Source organism: Lactuca virosa, chromosome 6 (genome assembly GCF_052849685.1).
Source record: "Lactuca virosa cultivar CGN04683 chromosome 6, Lactuca_virosa_CGN04683_v6, whole genome shotgun sequence".
Classification (NCBI taxonomy): Eukaryota; Viridiplantae; Streptophyta; class Magnoliopsida; order Asterales; family Asteraceae; genus Lactuca; species Lactuca virosa.
The window spans coordinates 225,910,057-225,917,954 of record NC_136431.1 but is presented as its reverse complement, the minus strand read 5'-3'; the positions used below and the strand labels follow the sequence as shown (position 1 = coordinate 225,917,954).

Genomic DNA, 7,898 nt, shown 5'->3' with positions numbered 1-7,898 from the left:
GATTTTGTTTGTAGTATTTTTAATTCAGTGACGTAGTTAGGATAAATAGAAAATTACATTGCTCTTCTTTCACATTAACCAAAACGATGTTAATTATAAAATTGGCTATGTTGTAACAGAAAAGATGAATGTAGTGTAATGGAATGTACATTGCTACTTATGGAAATATAAGATTGATACAAATTAAATCAGCAATTTAAGGCATATTCGTCCTACCATTCAATTATGTTTTAAGTGAATAATACTTGTATTGGAATATGTAAACATAAGCATTACATTACATTACATAATTAGTTCAAGGGTAAGATCATTAAACTTTAACAAATTGAAAATACCCAGAATAAAATACATCCTTAGTTATTGGTTTGATGAAGAAAGAATAAAATGTGCAGAGAACCTGTGGAGTCCAACCATCATCAATTCCACCATCACCATACCTGCAAAGAAAAAAAGGGACACAAACACTTGATTGGATGCATGCAAGTACTCAAAAGGACATCTCATAATTCAATTTATTCAAATGATTTGAAGTCAATGGTAATATTTCCATGAAATTTCATCTAAATTGTTTCTATTACAATATTATTTTAAAAAAGTAGGATGCTATTTTCAGAAAATGTGGGTATGTTTAATAACAAATAAATAATCACGATTCTGAGTTTAGGATGCTATTTTATGCATATTTACATAAAATATGAGGCCATTTTAGTATTTTATGCATATTTTCTAGAATTAGATCCTATTAAATGGCCATCTTATGAAAGCATTTTATTTTGAAAAAAAATTCCAACCATAGCCTTATACTTTTATCTATTTCATGGAATCTACTCTGAAGCTAACCTTAGACAACTTTTTTACAATGAAGCGAGCTAATATTTGACTGATGGATATGGTGACTGATATGATCAAAAAACAAAAATAACAAATAATTATCGAAACTTATAACAAACCTGAATTATTGAAAATTTAGTCTTCATCGCCATTTTAAGAGAACCGCAATTAGCATGACCTGCAAATTCAGATGATAAATCTTAAAAATGAACTTATGTGTGTGTGTGTCAAAAGTATTTCTTTCATTTAATGAAATAGAACAATGCGACAAACAAACTACCTTCAATTGCTTAGCAAATAAAGACAAGCAAATGGAAATCCATTATAAACTAAGCAATAAAAGCACACTGTTATCTAAAAAAACAATAAAGTTCATTGCACTTGAAGTGAAATCAATTAAATTGAAAATCTAGAAAAAAAAAAAGACCAAAATGCCCTTACCTTCAAAATCGCAACAACCTGGTTTATCTAAATTGGTAAACAATGATCCTATTTTAACGTCCATTGTTTTGATATACTGCTTTCAGAGGTAAATTAATAAAATATTTCATAAAACTCATAATAGAAACTTATTTAGAATGAATTCATGGAATTACCTTATCTAGTTAAGTAAAAAATGTGTATTTCTTGAAATCTGCACTGGAAATTATGATTCTAACCCCATGTAGTATCTAATTATACAATATGGAAATGTCTATTGCACTTGATGATTGATGACATATACATGAATCGATTTGATTTCCAAACGGTGTTCAATTTAGGGGATAGATGATTATTGCTTTTAACGATTGCCGGATGACAGAATAAGAGGAAATCTACAAATTAACCACCAGCAAACAATAATCAGATAAACAAACTGTTACTTCATCAATACAATGCAGAAAAATAATAAAACCTTGACAGCAATTAGCTTTTCTGTTTGTATTCCCGTTTCACCCTTAGACCTAAGAACAAGCAATGACCATAACCAAGATAAAAGAAAGTAAATAGAGAATGAAGAACAATAGATTTAACGTGGTTCAACAATAACTTGCTTACATCCACAAGAAGAGAGAAAAACTTTTGTATTAGGTTAAGAAGCAATTTACCTTGCTTTTTGTTCCCCTGTTACAAAACTCACGTACCTTTCTCTTTACAGCTGAAATCAGCATATAAGCAAATATACATGGGCCTACAAATATTGGGCTATTAAATGGGTCATTTAACCCAAAACAGTTGGGCTGACCCAAGTCAACTCAAGCTAAGATCTTTGGGCTGACCACTTACAATTCTCCACCTCGAACAACATTTGATAGACCTCAAATTTTGGACGATACACCAAAGAAGAAATTGCACACCTTGATATGTAGAACTCAATCCGGCTGCACCATTTGACCATGGTTGCCTACGTACCCACATCTGGGATCAAGCCACCGTAGTTCACTCCACCGGGTGAAAAAACTCCACCTCACCCTGACACCGCCCCGCAATGTGATTGCCCTCAAGGGCAATCAACACTGATTAATATTAAGCAAGTTCAAGCAATGCTTAAACTTGCCACCTGGTACCGCTTTGGTTAACATGTCTGCTGGGTTCTCATCAGTGTGCACCTTCATAAGAGAAATATCACCATCTTCTATGACATCCCGCACAAAATGATATCTGACATTTATATGTTTGGTACGAGCATGATAAACTTGATTCTTAGCTAAGTGAATTGCACTTTGACTATCACACCACAAGTCTACACAATCTTGCTCAAACCTCAAATCATCTAAAAAACCCCACAACCACAGTGCTTCCTTTACACCTTCTGTTATAGCCATATACTCAGCTTCTGTAGTAGAAAGCGCTACTGTTGCTTGTAGCATCGATCGCCAACTAACTGGAGCACCATGTATTTTGAACACATAACCAGTAGTATATCGACATCTATCCAGATCACCAGCATGATCAGAATCCACAAATCCAGTAATTCGACATGTATTTCCACCAAAGCATAAACCAATATTAGTGGTTCCTTTCAAATATCTCAAGAACCATTTCACAGCTTCCCAATGTGCCTTCCCTGGGTTCGCCATGAACCTGCTGACCACACTGACCGCCTGTGAAATATCTGGACGTGTACACACCATGGCATACATCAGACTGCCGACTGCACTGGCATAAAGCACATGCCCGATGTACGTCTTATCTTCTGCTGTAGAAGGAGATTGTCTACTAGAGAGCTTAAAATGTGGAGCCAATGGAGTCACCACTGACTTGGTATCTTGCATCCCGAACCTCGCAATGACCCGCTCAATGTAGCCTTTTTGGCTCAAGAACAATCGATGTTTCGTCCTCTCTCTTCTAATCTCCAGACCCAATATTTTCTTGGCAATTCCCATGTCCTTCATCTCAAACTCTTTACCAAGTTGAGATTTCAGCCTATCTATCTCCGCCTTGCTCTTCGAAGCAATAAGCATGCCATCCACATACTTCATACAGACTTCCTTGAACACAACAGTCACCTCCATGAAGCTTCCGCATGTAAACACAACAGTCATACAGACTTCTGGAGAACCCATGCTTCAGCATGAAAGAGTCAAATCGCTTGTACCACTGTCGAGGAGATTGCTTCAATCCATATAGTGATTTCCTCAAGCGACATACCTGACTTTCCTTATCAACAACCTTGAATCCATCAGGTTGATGCATATAGATTTCCTCATCCAATTCTCCGTGCAAGAAAGCGGTTTTTACATCGAGTTGTTCCAGCTCCAAATCACCATGAGCAACAATACTCAACAATACCCGGATGGAAGTGTGTTTCACTACCGGAGAAAATATCTCATTGTAGTCTACTCCCTCTCTTTGTGCAAACCCCTTTGCTACTAATCTTGCCTTGTACCTTGTACCACCGAGTTCGGAAGAATCCTCCTTTTTCTTGTACACTCACTTACAACCAATAGCTTTCTTTCCTACGGGTAATGGGACCAACTCCCACGTTTGGTTCTTTCGAAGAGACTCTATCTCTTGTTCCATAGCAGCCAACCAACTCTCATTATTGCCATTCTGAATAGCTTCCTTGAAGGAGACCGGCTCATCTTCCTCCATCGAGAGTGCATACTCAACCAAACTTGCATGTCCGTAGTGCTTCAAGGGTTGATCAGACCCCAACTTTTGAACTTTCTTATATGCTCGCCTCGGCCTAGTAGGGACCGAATTGTCCTCGAGCTCTTGTTCCTCTGGTTCGTGTACATTTTATTGCTGAACCGTCTCATGTTCAATATCATTGTGAATACCACCACGATCTTCTTCGTGAACACGACTAGAACCTTGTTGGCTTTTAGGTTCTATATCAACTACTTGAGACTTGATCGTCTCAATGTCATCACCATTTGGGACCGTAGCTTTTGAAGAAGCTACATTGGAGTTCTCATCAAAAGTAACATCCCTGCTGATTATAAACTTGGAATCTTCCAAACACCAAAGACGATAGCCTTTCACACCTGATGCATATCCCAAGAAGATTGCATTCTTGGCTCTTGCTTCAAGCTTTCCCTCACTAACATGATAATAGGCTGTGCACCCGAAGATTCTGAGTTTCTCATAATCTGCATGTTCCCCTGACCATACCCTATACGGTATATTTCCATCTAGAGACGCATGAGGAGACCGATTGATAATGTAGCAAGTTGTAGCAATCGACTCTGCCCACCATTCTTTACCCAAACCAGCATATGATCGTATACACATTGATCTCTCTCGCAATGTACGATTCAGCCTTTCTGCGACTCCATTCTGCTGTGGAGTTTTTCTGACCGTCCAATGTCTAGCAATTCCTTCATGATCACAAATTTCTTGAAGGCACCTTCTGTATACTCTGTACCATTATCAGATTGAAGTGTCTTCAATTTCTTGCCTGTTCTGTTCTCAACCATTGCTTTCCACTTCTTAAACGTGTCAAATACCTCATTCTTGTGTTTCAGAAAGTAAATCCAAACATACCTAGAATGATCATCCACAAAAGTGACAAAATATCTGGAACCTCCCTTGGAAGTGACTGAAGCCGGACCCCAAACATCTGTATGCACATAGTCTAAAATTCCTCTGCTTTTGTGTTTGCTTGATTTGAACTGAACCCGATGTGCTTTACCGTACACGCAATGCTCACAAAGGTTCATGCAAGGCTTCTTCAAGTTCTTCAACAAAACTTCTTTACCAAGCAAATCAAGACCCTTTTTGGACATATGCCCAAGCCGTCTATGCCATAACCGAGTGCTTTCACATGGGTCACCACCACTACCATTTGTTCCAACTGCTGCACCATCTGTCACAGTTGTACCTGAAAGAACGTAAAGGTTTCCTTGACGAATACCTTTCATTACAACCAAAGAACCACAAACAAACTTCTTTAATCCTTCCCATGTAACTATCTTATACCCACCGGAGTCCAATACACCTTCAGAGATGAGATTCTTTCGCAACTCAGGAACATGTCTCACATCCAATAAAGTTCTAACCACTCCATCATGCATTTTGATTCTAACAGAACCGAGCCCAACCGTTTTGCAGGAATGGTTATTTCCCATTACCACGGTTCCACCATCTATGCTCCTATAGTTAGTAAACCACTTCTTATTTGGGCACATATGGTACGAGCAACCTGAATCAATAATCCATTTACCAGAGATTTCTTCATCAGAAGTGGCAAAGTAACACTCATCATTGCTTTCTTCTCCCGAGGCATAACTGATTTCTTGCTTCTCTTGTGCATTTCCTTTGTTGTTGTTGTTGTTGTTCTTTTCTTTGTTCCATCCTACTCTCTTGTTAGGACAGTTTTCTTTGAAATGTCCAAGCTCGCCACACTTAAAACACCGCCTTTCAGCAAGAGTTCTAGATTTAGATCTAGACTTTCCTCCTTTGCCTTTTCCTCTCTCATTACTTCTACCTCTTGCAAACAATCCTTGTGCCTGGTCTTTGTTACCACTAGCAGCAGCCATGTCACCAGTTGCAATCTTTCGAAGATCATCCGCTAGAATTGACGTTCTAGTCTCATCTATCGTAATACTATCACCTACAAGCATCAATGTTTGTACAAGATTCTCATAAGACTTTGGCAATGAAAGAAGTAGTAAAAGTGCTTGATCCTCATCTTCTACCTTCACATCAATGTCTTTTAAATCTGATATACACCTATCAAATTTACTGATGTGTTCCCGGATTGAAGAACCTTCATCCATTTTGCAAGTAAACAATTTGGACTTCAAATAGATCCTGTTTGTTAGAGTTTTCATCATGAAGTTTGCCTCTAACTTTTCCCACACCGCAGCTGCCGATTCTTCATTACCAACCAAGAAAGCAACATCCCTTTCAAGGCATAAAATGATCGATGCTCGTGCTTCAAGATCTAACTCCTCCCAATCCTCATCGGACATATCTTTGTGCTTCTTTGTCTTACCCGCCAAAGCCTTGTGTAACTTCTGTGAGATTAATAGATTTTTCATTTGCATCCTCCAATAAGAAAAATCATTCTTTCCATTGAACTTCTCTAATTCGTACTTCCCAACTTTAACCGTTCCGCTTGTAGATGCCATTTACCCACTTGTTTTAGAATCTGCCTCTCTTAGGACTTTTATCGAACACCTTGTGTGCAGAACACAAAATACCACCTAAATACCTCAAATCTGAGCTTTACCACCCGGATTTGATATTAAGCTCTGATACCAATTGTTACTTCATCAATACAATGCAGAAAAATAATAAAACCTTGACAGCAATTAGCTTTTCTGTTTGTATTCCCGTTTTTCCCTTAGACCCAAGAACAAGCAATGACAATAACCAAGATAAAAGAAAGTAAATAGAGAATGGAGAACAATAGATTTAACGTGGTTCAGCAATAACTTGCTTACATCCACAAGAAGAGAGAAAAACTTTTGTATTAGGTTAAGAAGCAATTTACCTTGCTTTTTGTTCCCCTGTTACAAAACTTACATACCTTTCTCTTTACAGCTGAAATCAGCATATAAGCAAACATACATGGGCCTACAAATATTGGGCTATTAAATGGGTCATTTAACCCAAAACAGTTGGGCTGACCCAAGTCAACTCAAGCTAAGATCTTTGGGCTGACCACTTACACAAACTAAATAACCAACTTTGGTTGGGAATTCCAAATATGAATTTAACCCAAGTGAAGTAGGATTGGAATGAACCGATGCTATCGATCTGCTTGAATTATTCAGGCCATACTAAATGTATACTAAAAACCCTGTACCAGGGAAGCAAAGAAATCAAAGAGACAAACTAATACATAAACCATGATTCTCATAAAAGTGAAACTACTTTTGCTAGGGCTGTTAATAAGATTATTCCTTGTATGCAAAGTTGTCTTGTCAGCCCTTAAATCCGTTGTTCATCTCAGAAACACCAAGTTAACATATGTTGTTTGGTTTCGACAACTGGTGTAAACGGCCACTACATCAATGAAAACTGAAACGAACGGGTTTTCAAACCGAACGTTGCAAGAACTTTACATTTACTAACCTCTGGGAAGACAAATCAAGTTCACATCCGTAAATCGCTATCTGAGTACTTGCGTCTTTCCATCGAAGGACATGCGACCTGAAATTAAACCATCAAGTCAACTCTATGGAAGCGAATGGAAATTGCTTTGTATTGAACACAAAAGAGTAACTGCGACGGAGTAAGAAGGTAAATCATGTGTGTGGTGGTACCAACCAATTGGGTAACAGAGTCGGTGAAGGATAAGGGGTCGTCGGGAAACGCAGAGACACCGATGAGCCTTTAGGACCGACCATCATCGTCGTTGCTGTAATGACCCTCGCCTTCGGTCTCCCCGCAAACGAAATTACCTGATGGCAGTTTAGAAGGGTTGATACGGTAGGTCGATTCTCGATCCCGGTATTGTAAGAAGCTTCAATTGATTTAGAATCTGGGAGAAAACATGAAAGAAATGGAGAATATAGATGAGAAGTAAAGGAGAAGCGGTGGAGGAGCAGGAAACGGGCTTGGATCTGATTGGAGGAGAAATCTGTGGAGAGATGTATTCTAGATCACATGGGAGACGCGTGTGTTGAAGAAAG

At 38.4% G+C, this 7,898-nt stretch overlaps 1 long non-coding RNA gene across 1 annotated transcript; it reads right to left on the bottom strand.

Moving 5' to 3' along the window:
* Nucleotides 1-216: 216 nt before the first annotated feature.
* LOC145122621 (uncharacterized) lies at nucleotides 217-7,590 on the bottom strand. The gene is made up of 4 exons (XR_013714675.1): nucleotides 7,534-7,590; nucleotides 7,339-7,416; nucleotides 951-1,009; nucleotides 217-437 (listed from the first exon to the last, which is right to left on the bottom strand). It is a non-coding gene; the product is annotated as an uncharacterized LOC145122621 (long non-coding RNA).
* Nucleotides 7,591-7,898: the final 308 nt, after the last annotated feature.